The sequence below is a fragment of the Cupressus sempervirens genome, chromosome 4, assembly GCF_028749045.1.
Source record: "Cupressus sempervirens isolate cs-2001-9-10 chromosome 4, ASM2874904v1, whole genome shotgun sequence".
Classification (NCBI taxonomy): domain Eukaryota; kingdom Viridiplantae; phylum Streptophyta; class Pinopsida; order Cupressales; family Cupressaceae; genus Cupressus; species Cupressus sempervirens.
The window spans coordinates 643,836,906-643,855,501 of NC_143121.1; positions in this window are offsets into that span (position 1 = coordinate 643,836,906).

Below are 18,596 nucleotides of genomic sequence, written 5' to 3' on the forward strand. Positions count from 1 at the left end.
ATAATAATGCTCCAAGAATAGAATGAAGATAAATACCAACCAAGAATGCTCTAGCCATGGTGTCTCGGATGGATCTCAAATGATAAGAGTGGAAATACACTACCACCCGACCATGTGAAACCTAAGTGGTCCACTCTCATCGTGCTGAGGAGATAATATCAAGTCCCAAATAGGCTATCAAATCATAAAGGATAAATACTCTCTAAGTCCAAGAATCCCAAAAGTATACTAACTCAAAGATTCCAATCACAAAACTGACATCTAATCCTAGAGGCACACAATGACATGTAGGAACCTACTATGCAAGCGGGAAAGTGTCATTGCATATATCATGTAGAAGTTACCTTGGCAGTTAGCTAAACTCCATGGGTCCCTACTGATCCTCATGTAGCCACTAGTATCCTCTCATACTGACAAGGCATATTATGGAATGCAAGGTCACAACCAAGCGTTCTCTCTACTCCCATCCTAGTCTGTACAAGCACTCGAGGCATGGGTGAGAACCAAAAAAATTATCTTTTTAGGTTTATTTAATCCCCATTTAGTGTAAATCTTATCACTTATTAACAAAACTTACAATGAGTTACCCTGGCAGCCACTTAGGGCCCCAACCTCCATTGCAAGCCACTTCCTGACACTACAAGCAGATAACCTACCCTAAGCTCATGGACTCATAAAATCACCCTAGTCCTATACAAGCGACTGGAAAGAAATACCAAAAGATAATCCACAATAAGAATCATCAAATATCCACAATAAAAGCATCAAATCTCCATGAGCATCTGTAAAGCATCCATAGAAAATCATGACCACAACAGTTCTCTATTGGCAACTGAAGCATCACTGATAATCAAAAGTATCCATTGGTTCTCAATAACCAAAATATATATCAAATCATACTAATTGAAGACTCCAAAATGGTTGAGTCAAAATATGTCACAACATGACATCATCAAGAAATAAATCAACATTTAGGTCCCATCATGGTGACTAGAAAGTAATCCAAGGATAACTGATCGATGACTCAAAAATGGTTAAGTCAAGTGTCTCATACAAATACATCTCCGCTTCACACATGAAGACTAAAAAGCAATAACAATAAGTAAATACAAACATTTCATAGAGCATATGATCACATTACCATGGTTGGGTTTAGAAAGATCGAGACCAAATAAGATCAACATGCCATCACATCTCATAGCCCCCAAGCCTCTAGTAACAACCTAAGACTGGTCAACACTAGTCAACCCAAAAACCCAAAACAAGAAGCATAGAGAAAACACAATGCAGACACATGTTTTGGTTTACTAAAATCACATGGTTGAATTAAGTGTAGAGGTTTCATTTTTCTATTTGCAAGTATACTTCAAGTGTATAGGATTTATCATTTGACCTACAAGTCAACCCATTTGTTCTCTCGATAGCATTATTCATTATTTAAAATAATATTCTAAAAATAACTTAAGGGTAAATATTCAGTAAACTGATCATCATTTCAACCTTTAATTAAATTGTTCTCTTTATTTAACTAAGATCCATATTCTAATTGATTAACTCTTCAACTTTTCAACATAATCAAGGATCATTATTCATTATACTATAATAGAGCCAATTATTGATCTTCGAATAAGAAGATTATAACTTTATTAAAATGATCAATTAAATCAATCAATTAACATAGGTACACAATCCATGATCTTCTTAACATTCTAATAGTTCTCAATTAATTATTACTAAGTCTCACCATTAAAATATCTAAGGTCATTATTCAAGTCATTAGAATAAGGCTTATCAACTTCAATGTAAATACTTAACAACTCTACTAAAAGAATCGATATTATCATATCAATTAAAACTTTGTTACGTAACTTAATTATTAATTAAACTTAATTAACTCTAATTAATAATTACATATCTATATCATCAACCCAAATAATAACCAGTCATAATTTGTAAGTTAAGGCCAACCATAATCTAATATTAATAATGACTTGCTAATATCTAATAACAAGTTATAATAAATCCCCAATACCAAATATTATCATCTCAAGTAAATTTTTCCTATGTACGTTAATTTATAATTCAATTAATTAATAACTATTTAAACCATTTATACCATTATTTATTAATAGTTTGCTAGACCTACCAAACATTAATAAATAATAAACTCATCTATAAATAATCGATCTAGAGAATACTTCTGTAAACTTCATTAGTTAATATTTTAATAACTCTAAACACCATTTAGATATATCTTTAAGTTATTTATTAATACATAACGTATTAATAATAACATAACAATAATTCAAATCGTAGCTATGTTATAATAAGGTCAAAATGTAACAATGACCCATTGTCCAATATCATTAAAAATTTAAGTCTCTTAATTTAAATCATTATAATAATCATCATTAAACTATTATCAATCATAACATAAACTACCATCTCGCAATTATTTAGTATATACTTAATATACCTTAAATAAAATTAATATTAAAGTCAACCATCTTCTAATCCCTTAATATTCAAATTAATAATTTAAATGAATTCAATATCTCTTTCCACCTATTCTATATTATCGATAATCATTTCAATTAAGACTCTATTGCATAACTTAATATCATAACTATAATTCAATGAATACAAGTTGATTAAAATCAGCCATACTCCAAATCCATTAATATTTAAATTAATAATTTAATAATAACTTGTTAGTCATAACAAGTTTAATTAAAAATCTTATTAATAAATCAACTATATACCAGATTCATCACTACTAATATCTCTCTTTTAAAATTAATAGTAATTATCAAATTATTATTAATAATTCATATTTAACAATTCTCAACATCTAACATTTATAGAATAACATATATTAAAATCAATTATTGAATATATATATATATATATATATATATATATATATATATATATATATATATATATATATATATATATATATATATATATATATATATATATATATATATATATATATATATATATATATATATATATATATATATATATATATATATATATATATATACACATATATATACATATACATATACACACACACACACACACACATATATATATCTTACCATAGTATAACAAACTGTTAAAATCCGAATTGCATTGAATCGCATTATAAAATGTATTAAGGCATGGGGTTTTAATGTCGTGGCCACATCAAAGTAAGCTGTGCAGACGACTGTGGCCGCAAGCTTTTATATGAATATGAGCGGCGATTATAATGAAAGGAAGACAATGCATTTAACTTGGTCATGTGGCCATTATATGTAACCTTGCCCCACAATCGCAGAACGCTAAGAACTACGATAGAGGTGTACGTCTAGATTGCCACCAGTGTTGAGGTAGGTGGGGGTACAAGTTTTCTCCCTCTGCCCCTCATTAAATATATATATATTTTCTTTAATTTTATTTTATTAAACATTATCAGTAATAATGTTTCCTATTTTATTTATAGTTATTTTTATTTAAAGAAAAGATTCTTATTTATCTATTAGATCAATAAACTAATACCACCCCACTTCATATATGGTTAAATATTCATATATATATTTCTTTAAATAAAATTCGCAACTAAAGACTGATAGACAATTTAATATCAATTAAACAAATTTTCAATTTATGAATTCATTATCAAAACAACCCTTGTCTAATCAAATCCTCGATTCTATTACAATTCGAACCCAAACCCGATTCAGATCTAATTCCTTCTTAATTGGAACTAGAGTTTTCTAATATTTTCTTTGCAACCAAATAACGTACATATCTAGATTCCACTTTCAAATTGCAGATTCAATCACAGGGAATATTCAGACACATATAACAGTCATGAAGAAGGTAGGAAGAGAAAGAGTGAAAATAGAATAAGCAAAAATCTCGAGTGCGCCTGGACACTGATGCTAATTTTCCATGCCTCAGAAGTCCATAGAAAATCCCTTCCTTCTCCAACATTCTCAATTCTTCCAAGACTAAACCAACCAAAATTCTCATGTGACTAGAAGTGCTTATAGAAGCATATGAGCATGTAGAAACATATGAGCTTCTCAAATGCATGTAAGCTTTGAAGCTTGTCCAAACACAGTAGGAGAGCCTCTATTTAAAGGCCTCTAAGATGCATCTAGAATGTGTCTAGAAAGAACTAGAAGATAAGCATAAGTCTTCTCCAACCTTCTAGATGAGTCATAAGGTTGTAAACACCATGTGCTCAAATAATATGCTAACTCCTAAGTGTAGACAACTTGTGCATTCTTAGAGTGCAAACTCTTGTGTTGTCTACATGACAACTCTCGAGAATTTGCAAACTCCTATGTGAGAAAATATTATAATAATGCACATTAATTAATATAATATTTACTTTACTCTTTTCAATTAATTTTATAAATTATTTTTAAATCTCATGCACTAACTTTAATAACTCCACTTATTTTATCTTAATATATTTATATTTTAATCATGTGCACACATCATGAAACCTTTAATATTTTAATAATTTTAATATCTTTTCCACTTTTACATTTATTTTTGAGACTTAATTGCTAAAATATTTATTAACTTAAATAAATATTATCACATTCCAACTTTAAAATTATAACTTTTATCTTTAAATTTAATTATTTTATTTAATTAATTTCCTAATTAATTAAATAAAATAAATATTAAAATATCATATTAATTTTCCATTAAATTAAACCATTAATTAAATCTTTTAATTAGGCTTAATTAATAGAAAATACACCAAAGACTCATAAAATAAAATATGAAAAACCCACTATAGCAAAACACATACAAAATCAAACCAACAGGGTTAATATCATGAATTACGTCATCTGATGCATTTAGAGGGTACTCAACTTGGATACTTGTCCTAATTTCCAATTAGGACAAGTGGCTTTAATGGTTTGGATTTGGACTTGAGATCTTATCTCCCCTCTCTTATCATTGAGATAATGTGATAGGATATGCTCATCCTAGCAACTCAGGGAAGTCGATACCCGATACCTGCAACTTGCATAAAAACCCACGCATGTACATACACAATATATACTAAGCTAAACAAGAAATGGCAGGAAGTGGTACATCATGTATATCCCGACTAGCAGGTGACTACAACTCCCTTCCTTAACCACATCAGAAATGCCATATAGTAAAAAAACAAGCATGTACACCATACACATGCAAGTATGGGGTAAGTATCCATAAGAAAGCACATGTGATAATAAACCATCTAATCTAATCATCATTAATAACTGAAAGCAATGTAATAATCATCATCGATAATTGTAAACACTAAAAATAATCATCATACATACATGAAATGTAGAGTCTAAGTAATCTCATCACATATCAACTAAATCCATAGCACAATATCTGATAGTCTCAAAACAATGCTGCTAACCATCAACATAAAACTAGCTCTAAAAGAGTTTGACAATGATAACAAAAATGCAAACTAGGGGTAGACACTACACCTATTTTTCCTATCCATTGAGGACCATTTCTATCAAATAATCTATGAGTGTGAAATCCCCACCTCCATATGAATAACAAGTATACCCATAATGTAGACATCGATGAGATGAAACTCCATCCCGAGACACCTCCATATACATCCCATCACACATGTGGTGATAGATTTAAAAAAAATGTTGATTGGGTCTCAAACACTATAATGATGTATGTGATGATGATGTAGGTCACACAAGTAAGGATGTCATTGGTGATGTAGGTCACACAAGAGGAGATAACACTAATGGTGTAGGTGACACTGGTTGTGTACGTGATGCTAATGAAGCTATCATAGGTTGTGATGACATAGGTCCCATTGGTGATGATGATGGAGCTCTCACATGCTATGATGACCCTAGTGTGATAGGTAATAATGATGGAGCTGTCACATGTTGTGATGACCCTAAAGATGAATCTAATGATGGCTGAGGTTCCATAGGTGAAGGAAAACCACCTAACTATGAGACATGCTCAATGATAACATTTGTAAATGATGCAGTCGCATGAAGAGTTTGTAAATCAATCCACTCCTTTACAATTGATGGGAGCACAAAATGAGGCATGGTTTTTTGTGCTATACATCTCCTTTCATGTTGTGGCACCTCCCTACAATCCCCAAGTCTATCCCACATAGAGCCTCTCCCTCTACCCTAGAACTAATAGATGTCGAAGTAATTTTTCTTCTTGCCAAGGATGAACTCACAATATAGTTTTCTCAAAGAATATAGAGGCAACTCATAATTATTACATGGTGGTAGGTCAAATACAATATACCACCTATCCAAAAAATATGATCTCAATTTAGTATGAGTGCACCAATGACTAGGAAAATTTATGGTTGTGTGTAATAAGGAGTTACTAGATATAGGATTGGTGAAAAGAGAACATATAGTACCTTTTTTTATGTCTTTATCTTTCACTTTGTGATTTGATAACCCATCAACATAAAATGCATGATACCTATCCCTCCATGTACCCCATTTGATAAACTCCCTAGACACCTCATTTGCATTTTGGGTCATTTGTTAAAGTGTGTTCACTTGGGTCGAGTGTTGAGAAAGTGTAGATGACTACAACTTATTTACCATTTGGGTAATGTTAGCACTATTTTGTATAAGGCAATTTATAAGGTCCTCTTGTACAATACTTAAATGATGTAATTGTGTGTGTGAAGGGTTTATAGGAGGTGTTGGTTGTTGAACATGAAAATTGTGTGGAGCATTTCATTATTGTCTCACTACAGGTGGAGGGTTTTATGGTTGTGTCACAACAATTAAAGTTTTTTGTGGTTGTGTCATGCCAAGCGAAGGGTTTGATTGTGTAGGAGGTGGTCTTTTATCTATCCCTCATTTTGTTGGATTCCTTGATGCATCTATATTAAAAAAATTTAGAAAAAATTACAAAACTTATAAATTACAAAAACAAATTAAAAAATTTGGTATAAAAATAAAGAAATGATGAATATGATGAAGACCTAGCTTGTTTGTGGGGCCCCATGGATGGAAATGTAATAGAAAATTGATTTTTATGTGAAACTCGAAATGGGTTTTGATGTTCTCCTCCTCAATCCATGTTGTTTCTTCTATTTGAGAGTATAAAAATACCCTCAAATGTAGACATCAAACAAAATGTATAGTTTACAAAACATGATTAGGTTTTGGAAAACCCAATCGAGTTATTAAATGAGATAATTCAAAAAAAATGACCAAGTTCTTTTTAATTATCTTACTTAATAACTAGATTAGGGTTTTTTAAGTATAATGTCTAGGCTTGGATACGAAACTTGACCAACATTTTACTTTTAAATAACCTAATTGTTTTATTGAAAACTTGATTAGGTTATTGATTTTTTTTTGGGTGTCCACTTTTTTGTACACCAACTTGGTGCACTCACCCACATATAGAGATAAAGAGTTGAGATATTGCATGGAATGTTAAATTATTGATGGTATTCTATAAAGACCAAATGGATATCTAAGTTTATTTATATAGTTTGAAGTTCCTAAAAGTTGAATTGGTACATCTAGACTTGAGGATAATTGATTCATCCCACCCCACCCCCCTCAAGTTATTCAAAATCATTATAGAAATTAGTATCAAAGCTCTAGTAAATGTTAGGAAAGTTTGGAGGGATTCAAGTAAAAGGTCAAGATGTATAAAAGAGAGATACTTAAGATGAACAAGAAGAAATTTCTAGCATGGCCAAGGTTGAAGAGGTTGCACTTATATGGAATTAGAGATTCCACATCCTAATACTTGGACAGTGACTACATTGAGGTGCCTCGAACCATGATAACTGAAAAAGGAAAGGAAAGGAGAACACAACCAAATGATGATTGAACTTTCAAAAGTCCATAGTTATGAAAAATTTGATGATGTAAAGGAATGAACTAGTGCTAATAAAATGTGGGACAATTTGGCAAAAATCCACCGTGGAGATAGGACTGTGTTAAGTGATAAAGCATAAATCTTAAGAGGAAATCTTGATGACATGAGGATGTAGGAAGGTGAGATTATTCTATAGTATTGTAGAAGAATCAAAGAAGTGGTGAATGCTATCAAAGGATTTGAAGAACATATTACTGATGAGACTGTGATAAGGTATTGAGGACTTTACTTCCTCTATACACAATTCAAGAATTAAAATATATAATTGGTAATGATCTTACTTTGGATAGTTTGAATGGTAGATTTACTATATTTCAATTATCAAATTTTGATATTTAATCCCTAACAAGTGTTTAATCTACATTCGAAGCTCAACTAACCCTTGATGGATCTAAGAAAAAGAAGAAAACTAATTATGTAGAAACTAATAGTGGATCTGATGATGACCCTGATGAACTTGAAGAATTATTGGCAAGAAGACTTCCTCGAGGAAAATGCAAATCCAAAGGTAAAATTCCTATTATCTATTTCACATCTAACAAATTTGGTCATATTGCATCTAGATACCCTGATAAAGATGGAAAGGATGAAAGAAAATGTTTCAAGTATAAAGGAAGGATAGATGAAAGAAGTAATAGAGACAAAAGAAACTACAAAGATAAAGGTAAGAAATTTTGTTACATTGCTAAAGATGATGACTCTTACAGTAATTAGGATGATCATGATGAAATTTTTTTTATGTTACAACAAAAAAAGATTTTGATGAAGATGAGAAAATTGCATTGATCTCACATATGAGTAATAATGATAGATGTGTAATTGATAGTGGTTTCTCACATCATATGACTAGTGATACAAGTAAGTTTGACAAGCTAAAATATTATAATGAAAGTAGTGTTAAGTTTGACAATGATGTTGTTGATCTCAGATCTCATATTGAACTAAGTAATACATGCCCAGTATGATATGTAAAAATAGACCATGCCAAGTTGCAATCAGTGTTGAGTCACTCAAGTGCCAAGTAGGTGTCAAGTCAAATGCTAAACTAGTAGATGCTAAGTGATTCAAGCACCGAGAAAATAGTAGATGCTAAATAGTTCAAGTGTCAAGTCAGAGACAAAATTTTAGTATGTGTCGAGCATCAGTAACCTTAAGTTCCAAGTAACACAAATTTAACATAATTGTTTAAGATTGTACAAAAAACTATGTAAACCATTTTTTACTGACGTAAGAATAGAATATGATATTTTGAAGATAAGGATACTGTAAGTAGATTCCCTATGTAATTACATTGAGCCAATTAGAAAAAAGGAAGGATTATGTGGAAAAAAGGATGAATCTTAGCCATAGATTCATACCTAACCCTAAGTCTTCTAGTCTTCTTAAGGAGGACGAAACACTAAATTTCATTAAGAGTGTGTGCATAAGGAATTGAAGGTAGAGAAAATTGATGTTTTCATGGAGACTTAGAAGTTGTAAGAGAGAAAATTATAGAATTACTTTGAGAAGAGCAAGGGATAGAGGATACATCATTGAATTATCAAATTAGAGAGGATCAAGAAAGACATAATATGCATTTGATCTTTAATCAAGCTACCAGACCTAATCACAAGATCTATGTTGAGATATCCTAACAAGTGATTTTGGTTAGATCTCCTAGGTGGAGTAGTCCTAAAAAATAGTTTTAAATCCTTTAATAGTGTGGCATTCCAAGTGGATGTTTTGAAGTCCTTTAGCCAAGCACACTTCTAACAAGATGTTGAAATCCTCTAGTAAGATGGTACTTAACAATCCTTGCAATCCTTTAACAAGGCAAGCCTTTCATAGGGCAAATCATTGTAACCTTAATTGGTGATGCTTTATTGCTGTAGTAGTGAAGAATTGTGGGTGTCATCCCCACCCTAGTTTTACCTTCTTATTTGGAGGGTTTTTGGGAAATCATATCAGGTGTCAAATGTGTGATTTCTTATGTATTTACATGTGTTTAGATGATTATACTTTGCATGTTGTTTCAATGTTATCTATTAAATGCATGAGATGGATGAGTGGTGAAAAGTTTTATGGGTTCATGTTTTAACTACCGATTCATCCCCCCTCTCAGTAGTTCACCTTTCCTACTTGTAATTCCAATAATTGGTATTAGAGCTAAGTTCTCAAAAGAAAAAGATTTGTAGCTTAGAGCAAAGATCTTGAAATAGAACTCTACAAGTTGGGAAAGACCATTAAGAACTAGGAGATTGAGATACATCTCATACTACATCAATTGAATGAAGCTAGAGATGCTTTGAAGAGTTCCCTAAAGAGAAGGAAAGAGATTGCTATAGCAGAAAATGACACACAATACAAAGAGATTGACACCACAAAGATATGTGCAGATGGTAACTCTAGTGAATTTGTTGTAGCAATTGTAGATCTAATAGAAAAGAATAGAGCACAAGCTGAATAAATTAGAAATGTCAAGTTGGAGCAAGAATTACAAGCTATACTATTGTGTGAGGTGACTGAACAAAAGAAGAAAGCTATAGAAGACAAGGCCATGATTGAAGAAGAAAAAATAATTTTGGCAAATAGATTGGAAGAAAAATTAACAAAGCTATCCAAGATCTCAAACATGCAATTGGACACCTTATGCCAAATGATGAATACTCATCATGAGATGAATGTCAAGGACATTGAAATAACCACTTTGAAGCTACAAAATGAACAACTATAGAATGAACTAAAAAGAGAAAAATAATTTTCTAAAAATTTCAACAAGCCAAATGAAGCCATCAAGTACTTTGAGCAACTACTACAATCCCCTAGATCCAGTAGAGATACATCAGGATTGGGCTATGCAAGAACTAAAGAAGGATAATCATCTAAAGTTGTTGAGGAAAGGAACAATAAAGATAAGAAGCTATGAAAATTCCTATAACTAGGTTTACAATATAAGATATAACTGTCATTATTATCAGGAATATGGTCATATACCTTAAAAATGCATTAGGAATCACTTTAGTGGTAACTACAAGAGATGGTTCAGTCAAACAACATATTTTAGTTCTCACAAGACTGGTCACATTAGCAAGCATTATCCAACTAGATCCAAGGCACCAAGTTGTGAATTTGATAAAGGTAAAGACAAGGTAGATGTTGAACATGTCAGGAATGAAATGAACAAGACAGGGAAGAAGAAAGGTGTTTGTAGTACATCAAATGGAGAAGGGATCACTTCACCCAATGGGTCAAGTGATCACATTTCATCAAACTAAGAAAATAAGAGGTATGTGCGACTGATATTTAAAGTCCTGCATTAAACATCACTTACAAAAGAAATAAACACTAAAATTATTCCATTAGCATGAATTAAGCTGCAAGAATTCATAGAAAATTCAAGGTTAGAATCATCAAATTTTCATGTTGTTGCCGAGTATGAAAAGTCTTATGTGTATGCCAAGTGAAAAATTAGTTAATGCTGAGTTATCGATCCTAGATAGTCAGACCTCAGTTTGTAGTAGCTTCCAAGTGAAGAAGTCTCAATGGATGGCAATTTTTACAACTATACATGACCAAGCATTAATTACAAAGTTTTGAAGGGTATAAGGTCAATTTTCTCCTATTTTTTGTCACTACAAATTCAAAGCAAGAATGAGTAGAGTGAAGAAGTGATTCAAAAACCAATTCAACGAATTTTCAATTATTCTAGCATTGATTGAGCACCAGCTCATCAAATATTAAAGGTATTCTTAATAAGTTGAGTTGCACAATTTTAAATTTGATAAACCTTAGCTTGATAAAATGGCCTCTAGTTCAAATAAGACCAAGGAGAAAGAAGCTTTTGAGGTTAGAAATCAGGTTAGAGAACCCAATTTCAAGGCCATCTCGAACATTGCTTATAAAAATGATCCATCTGGTGCATTATCCATGATCCCATCTAAAGTCATAATGGTACAAGACAAGAGAAAATGTTACAACTACAAATTAGGAGGCCTAGGTGACATCGAGATAAGACAAGCATATGATAAATTGTGTAAAAATGCAATCATAAATGAAAAATTTAAGATTGTGGAGAGAAAGGGTTTGACCCATGCCCTAGATTTTCCCATGATTTTGAAAACTAAATGGATTAAAATAGTTCTAAGCAAAATTCATGATGGATGTCTATGGTTAGAGGGTGCATAGATCAAGATTTCCAAAAGGATTATTCATAGGGTGACTAGTTATCCAACCATAGATCAGATAAAGACCCTATGTAGCAACTCCAAAGAGGCAATTGAGAAAAATATAGGTGCTAAATGGAACCAGCATGGTACGACCATAGATACCATTACAAATCCTTTGCTTGATTTTGCTATCAGAGTTATTTCCCATAAGTTTTATCAATCAAGAAAGTTAAATAGTGTGCACTACATAGTAGTAGATGTCGGTTACAAAATTGAAAGATCATACCAATGATCTTGCAAAACTTCAATTGCAATAGATAAATGAAAACCTAGGTGCTATTAGAAAGACAAAAAGTGCACAATCTAAGTTTGGATCAATCCTTGTCTACATATTCTTTTATGTGCAAATGAATTCCCATCTTTTGGAAAAATTGAATGGAAGACTGACATATCAGTGGTTGTCCAAATTAATGAATATATTGAGTAAATGGGAGAGAATTTTGAGTTAGTTATAATAAGTTACTTTGAAGATTTTAAGAAGTCCATGAGGAAAAGGTTAAGGATACCTATTTCCTTAGTAGAGCAACAATAGGATGACATATTTTTTCTTGTGGACATTGATTACACATACATTTAGGTAGTAGTATATAGGGTTAGATGGTTGAGACCCCTAGGATATGAGATAAATGTTGATGAAGCATCAACTGCCATTACTACACTCCTAGCAGATGAGATTGTCAAAACAACCAAGATATTTGGAAAATATGATGTAATGAAGTCTATGGTTGAAATGGAGCTAAAGATAGCTTCTACATTAAAGAAGAAAGATAAACTAGTAAGGAAACTCAAGGCTCAATTTGGTGATGAAGAAGAAGAAGAGGTACAAGCTCAAGAACCTCTAGCTTTGACCCAAGGCATGGGTGAGAACCAAGAAGAAGAAGTTTCTAAGGAAGAGGAAATCAAAGAAGCACTAGCTCAATTAGTGCCAAAGAAGAGAAAGGCCAAGGCTTAGCCTGTGACCAAACCAAAAGAAAAGAGAACTATGAAGCCCAACCTTGAAAAGACAACAACACAAACAACTAGGGCTAGTACAAGGGCTACTACTCAAAAGGCCAAAGAACTAGAAAAAGAGAAAAGAAAAATGCTACTAAGAAAGAGGGCTCAATGCAAAAGAAATAAAGGAGAAAGTACATTGCACAACCTGAAATAGATGATGAAAATATAGAGTTTGAAGGTACAATTCAATTTAGAGTGGTAAGTCATACACCTAAATTTGGTCTTGAAAATATCTATAATAACATTAAGGATAGTGCAGATATGACAAGTTGAAAGAATATTGATTTTGGAAAACTTGATAGAATAGAGAAAATTTTGATTGAAGAATCAATTTATGCAATGTTGTCTAAGTTTAAGAATACTCCACTTGAACTAGACAATACAATGACAAAGGAGTTGTATACAATTGTTAAAAATAAATGGCATTAATTCTTAGACTTGGAGAAATAGATAAGGGAATCAACACTAGCCCACGTAATGCTAGATTTGACAAAAGGTCAAATTATCAAGCCAAATAAGAAGTATGGTATTAGATTTGCACCAAAATACAGAGCATTTAGGATTCTCTAGAATAATATTGAGGATGTTGTAAAGAAATCCACTCAAATGTGGAAGCTAATATATGGTTTGACAATAGTTAAACAAGGAGAAGAGGATCCCTTTGAGTGAAGAAACAATGGAAAATAAGAGGAAAAGATGATGCTATTGTCTAGGAGACACAAAAGAAACTAGATGACATGGCTACAACTGAAGAGTAGTAGGAAGAACAAAGTGTGCAAGACACACAAATGTTGAGCATGAGCCCTCCACATGATGCAAGGATGCTTGTAGATACTATAATTGTAAAGGATGTTCCTATTAGCTTAGCTCAGAGCATCAATCCCTTAACTATAGAAGATCTAAAGAAGATCTTTGACCAATCCACACTGCAAGAAAGATTTTGTGAGAATCTCGTATTGGTTAGTGTTGATGAACTTTAGAAGGTAGTAGCTAATATTACAAGGAATAAGATGAATACACAAGAACTACCTTCTGATATCCCTTTGGATACTAGTGGTCAAACTTTGATGCAAACATCAAAAGATACATCAACAAAGGATGAAACAACTATAAGAATTGATAAAGTTGAGCAAAAGCAAGTAGAAGAAGAGAAGACTAAAGAAGAGAAAATATGATAGATAGATATATTTGTATCTATAGCATAGGCACAAGGTGAAAGTTAGACAATAGTAATTGATCAAGGGAGATTTGAAGAAAAGGACATATCAAAGGAGAAGGAGCAAGAAGCCACTCAAGCATTGGTAACATTACCAACATCTGGCACTCCTACAAAAGTCCTTCATGAGTTGAGCACTAAAGCTCTACCATTGCAAATTTTAGCACTAGGCTCTAGTCTGTCCAAGGTTGCTAAGGTAATTCACTATGGAAATGTAACTTTAGATGAAGAAATAGTGATACCTAAATATGAATCTACAACCATTACCTTGGAACAAATAGGCTTACTGCAACAGGCATTAGAAAAGAAGAAAATACAAGAAATACTCAGAAAAGAGTACAAATAGAGGCAAGCATTGCAAGAAATAAAAACATTTTCTCAGATGCTTTTAGTGTGCCTACAACTGAAGAATCAAAGTCAATATTAGAACAACTATCAGATATTGTGGATTAGGTGAATAATGCAAACCAAGATACAATGCAAAAACTATGGAATAGTTAGAAAGAAAATTTCAAAGGAAAATTAATGAGAAAATATCTAGTGATATAGCACTAAAATAGGTACAAATGGCTACAAAAATTGTGACAGTAAAGAAGGTACTTGAGAACATATTCTCATCATACACAAAATTGTGTGATCCCACACTCTTCACATAAGAAAAAAGCCATAGAATTTTGAGTTTTGAGAGCAAATAGAAAATCTCAGGTATGCAACTACCTCAGAATCTAGCTCAATGTGAGAAGCATTTTCATTCATTTCTTCAATCATAGAGTCAACTAGCTATATTAATAGCAGAAGAGGCTAATATAAGAGCCAAGTTGCTTAACATTCAAGCCTCCCTAACCCCTCATATGGAGATACTCCATAAGGAACTAGGATATGCAAAAGCCTTGATGAAGAAAATCCTAATCTTTCTACATCTGATGGACTAGTTAACTTGCTGCAAAGATAGTAGTCCAAATCAAGTCACTTGATATTGCATGTGATAATTGGGATGCTTCTCTAAAAATAATAATGGAAGTCCACAAGTCTTTCTTGAACAAATACACAATCAGTGTATAAACCCTTTCACATAACTGTCAAAAAGGAGGAGATAAATAAGCAAGGGGGAGATGAGACAAATGTGCAAAGAGGTAGATAGAAAGAAAGGGGGAGATAAAGGTAAATCATAGGGGAAGAAACCACAAAGAGAGAAAACAAAGCATATTAGATAAAGAGTATAAAAAAGAGACAAAATTACTCAAAATGGAGAATAGATTTTTGGATAATACATTTACATTAACTTAGGGGGAGTTATAGAATTTGAGCTATATATTCTATTACAAAATTTTAAAATTTTAAAAGTTTTGTATATAAGTCGAGTTGTGAATATATCATACTCGAGAAGGTTAGATTGATTATGTAAAGTTACGTATTTTTGACACTCATATCGAAGGGGGAGATTTTTTTATCTCAAATTGGTTTTGACAACTAAGTGTCAACATACTTAAAAAATTCATTAAGTTCACATTGAACTAAGTAATAAATGTTGAGCATGATATGTAAAAATAGGCCATGCTAAGTTGAAATGAGTGCCAAGTCACTTAAGTGTCGAGCAGGAAATACAGGTCGAGTGATTCAAGTGTCAAGAAAATAGTAGATGTCAAGTAGTTCAGGTGTTGAATTAGAGAGAAAACTTTAGTATGTGCCAAGAAATAGTAACCTTAAGTAGTGAGTAACATAGATTTGACATAGTTGTTTGAGATTTCACAAACAACTATGTAAACTATTTTTTAGCCGACCTAAGAATAGAATATGATCTTTTGAAGATAAGGATGAATCTGTAAGAAAATTCCCTATGTAATTACACGCAACCAATCAGAAAAAGGAAAGGATTAAGTGGAAAAAAGGATGAATATCTTAGACATAAATTCATACCTAACCCTAAGTCTTCTAGTCTTCTTAAGGAGGATGAAACCCTAAATTTTATTAAGAGTGTGTGCATAAGGAATTGAAGGTAGAGAACAATGAAGTTTACATGGAGACTTAAAAGTTGTAAGAGAGAAAATTGTAGAATCAATTTGAGAAGAACAAGGGATAGAGGATACATCATTGACTTATCAGATTAGAGAGGATCAAGAAGGACATAGTATGGATTTATTCTTTAATTAGGCTACCAAAGGTAATCACAAGATCTATGTTGAAGCATCCTAATAGGTGATTTTGGTTAAATCTCCTAGATGAAGTAGTCCTAATAGATTTTTGTAAATCCTTTAATAGGGTGACATTCCAAAGTGGATGTTCTAAAGTCCTTTAGCTAGGAACACTTCTAATAGGGTGTTGAAATCCTCTAACAAGGTGGGACTTAATAGTCCTAGTAAGCCTTTAACAAGGTAGGCCTTTCATAGGGAAGATCATGTCTCGTGGTCAACTTATTGTAACCTTAATTAGTGACACTTTATTTTTGTAGTAGTGAAGAATTATGGGTGTCATACCCATCACCCCCCCTTGCCCCCCAGTAGTTCACCTTTCCTACTTGTAATTCCAAAAAATGAACCATGTTATGTGAAGGGTAAGTGATCAATCAACATGAATTAAAATATCAAGTATCAAATACATACGGGGTTCATGGTTTGAAATATAACTTGTTGAGTGTACCACAATTGATAGGATTAGGTTATAGATTTGATTTATATAACAAAAGTCTAAGATTTATGATAAAACTAGTGAACTAGTTGGCTCTAGAGAGAAAACAAGGGATAATTTATTCTATATAGACCTATTTGAAGATACTCGTCCATTTTCACAATGTGAAGATGTTTGGTTATGGAATAAGAGGCCTGATTATGTGAATTTTGATAAATTAGTAAGCATTAGTAAAATAAGAAGAACTGGAGGATTACCAATAATAAACAAACCTAATAAAATGATTTATAAACAATGGCAAATGGGTAAAATGACAAAGTATAGTTTCAGGAGAAAAACATTTTATTATGAAGAGAATTTGGAGTTAATTTATACTAATTTGTGTGGTCCTATTAGAATACAGAGCTATTATGGTGATAAATACTTTTTTTTTTAATTCATAATTTTTCAAGAATGATGGTTGCAATGTTTTTTAAGGAAAACTATGATACATTTCAAATAATTAAGTGGTATCTTGCTAGAGTTGAGAAAGAAATAGGTGAGATTCTAGAATGTCTTAGATTAGAAAGCGGAGGTCAAATCATTTCAGATGAGTGAAACATATTTGACAATGATAAAGGAATTATGAGGCAAATGAATGCACCAAGGACACCACCACAAAATAGTATAGTAGAAAGAAGGAATGGATATATTATGGATTGTGAAAGTGGAGGAGATACCCCAAGTTATATTAAAAATGTGTTACTTAGAATTTCACAAAGCCACTATCCACCAATACAACTTAGGGCTCTACAATAGTTCCCAAAACCCACACTATACAAACTAGATCAAATTCAAATTCTATAACACCTCATTAAGGAATAACAATACAAAAATTCAAGACCAAATTTTTTAGGGATGGAATATGGTCTTCTTCAACACTAAGATGAAATTCCCAAATGTTTGAAACATAGGCTCCAAAATATTTTCTTTGGAAAATCAAACTACCTACCCAAACCTCCAAATAAAGCTACAAGTAGTAATGTTGGATTTATGAACGAAACCTTCTTGGAAGTCCATCATAAGAATCCTTAACCATATTTAGAGACTTCAATCCATTAACCAACAACCTTTGCCAAGTTAGGACCCTTGACCAATCCCCTAACTCAAGTTGCTTATGATTCTCTCCTAGGCCTAATAGGGGTAATTAGGTCACTTTTAAAAATCAAGTAAAATAAATTCAATTTATCTTCCAACCAAAGTAATTGAAACACTTTAGGAACATTCTAAAACATATAAATCCAAGATCTTGTATTTCTAGTCCACTATTGGGCCAAGTTGTGCGTAAAAAATGCAAAACTAGACAGTCACACATAGATGTTTGTACAAAGGGTTTGGTATTTTCTCCCCACACCTTATGCCTCCTATTTTGAGACCCAAAAAATTAACAATTTAAATACTCCACCCTTTATCTACTCCAAGGCTTATATTTTTCCCTTGGTGGAATCTCTGGGAAAGAGAGATTTTCTTTTCAAACCCTAGTTAGGGCCTTCCCATGAACAATAAGCACACAAAAATGTATTTCTCTTAACCAATATAACTTGAAGACTTAAAACCACTTGAAAATACTTCATATGAAATTCATT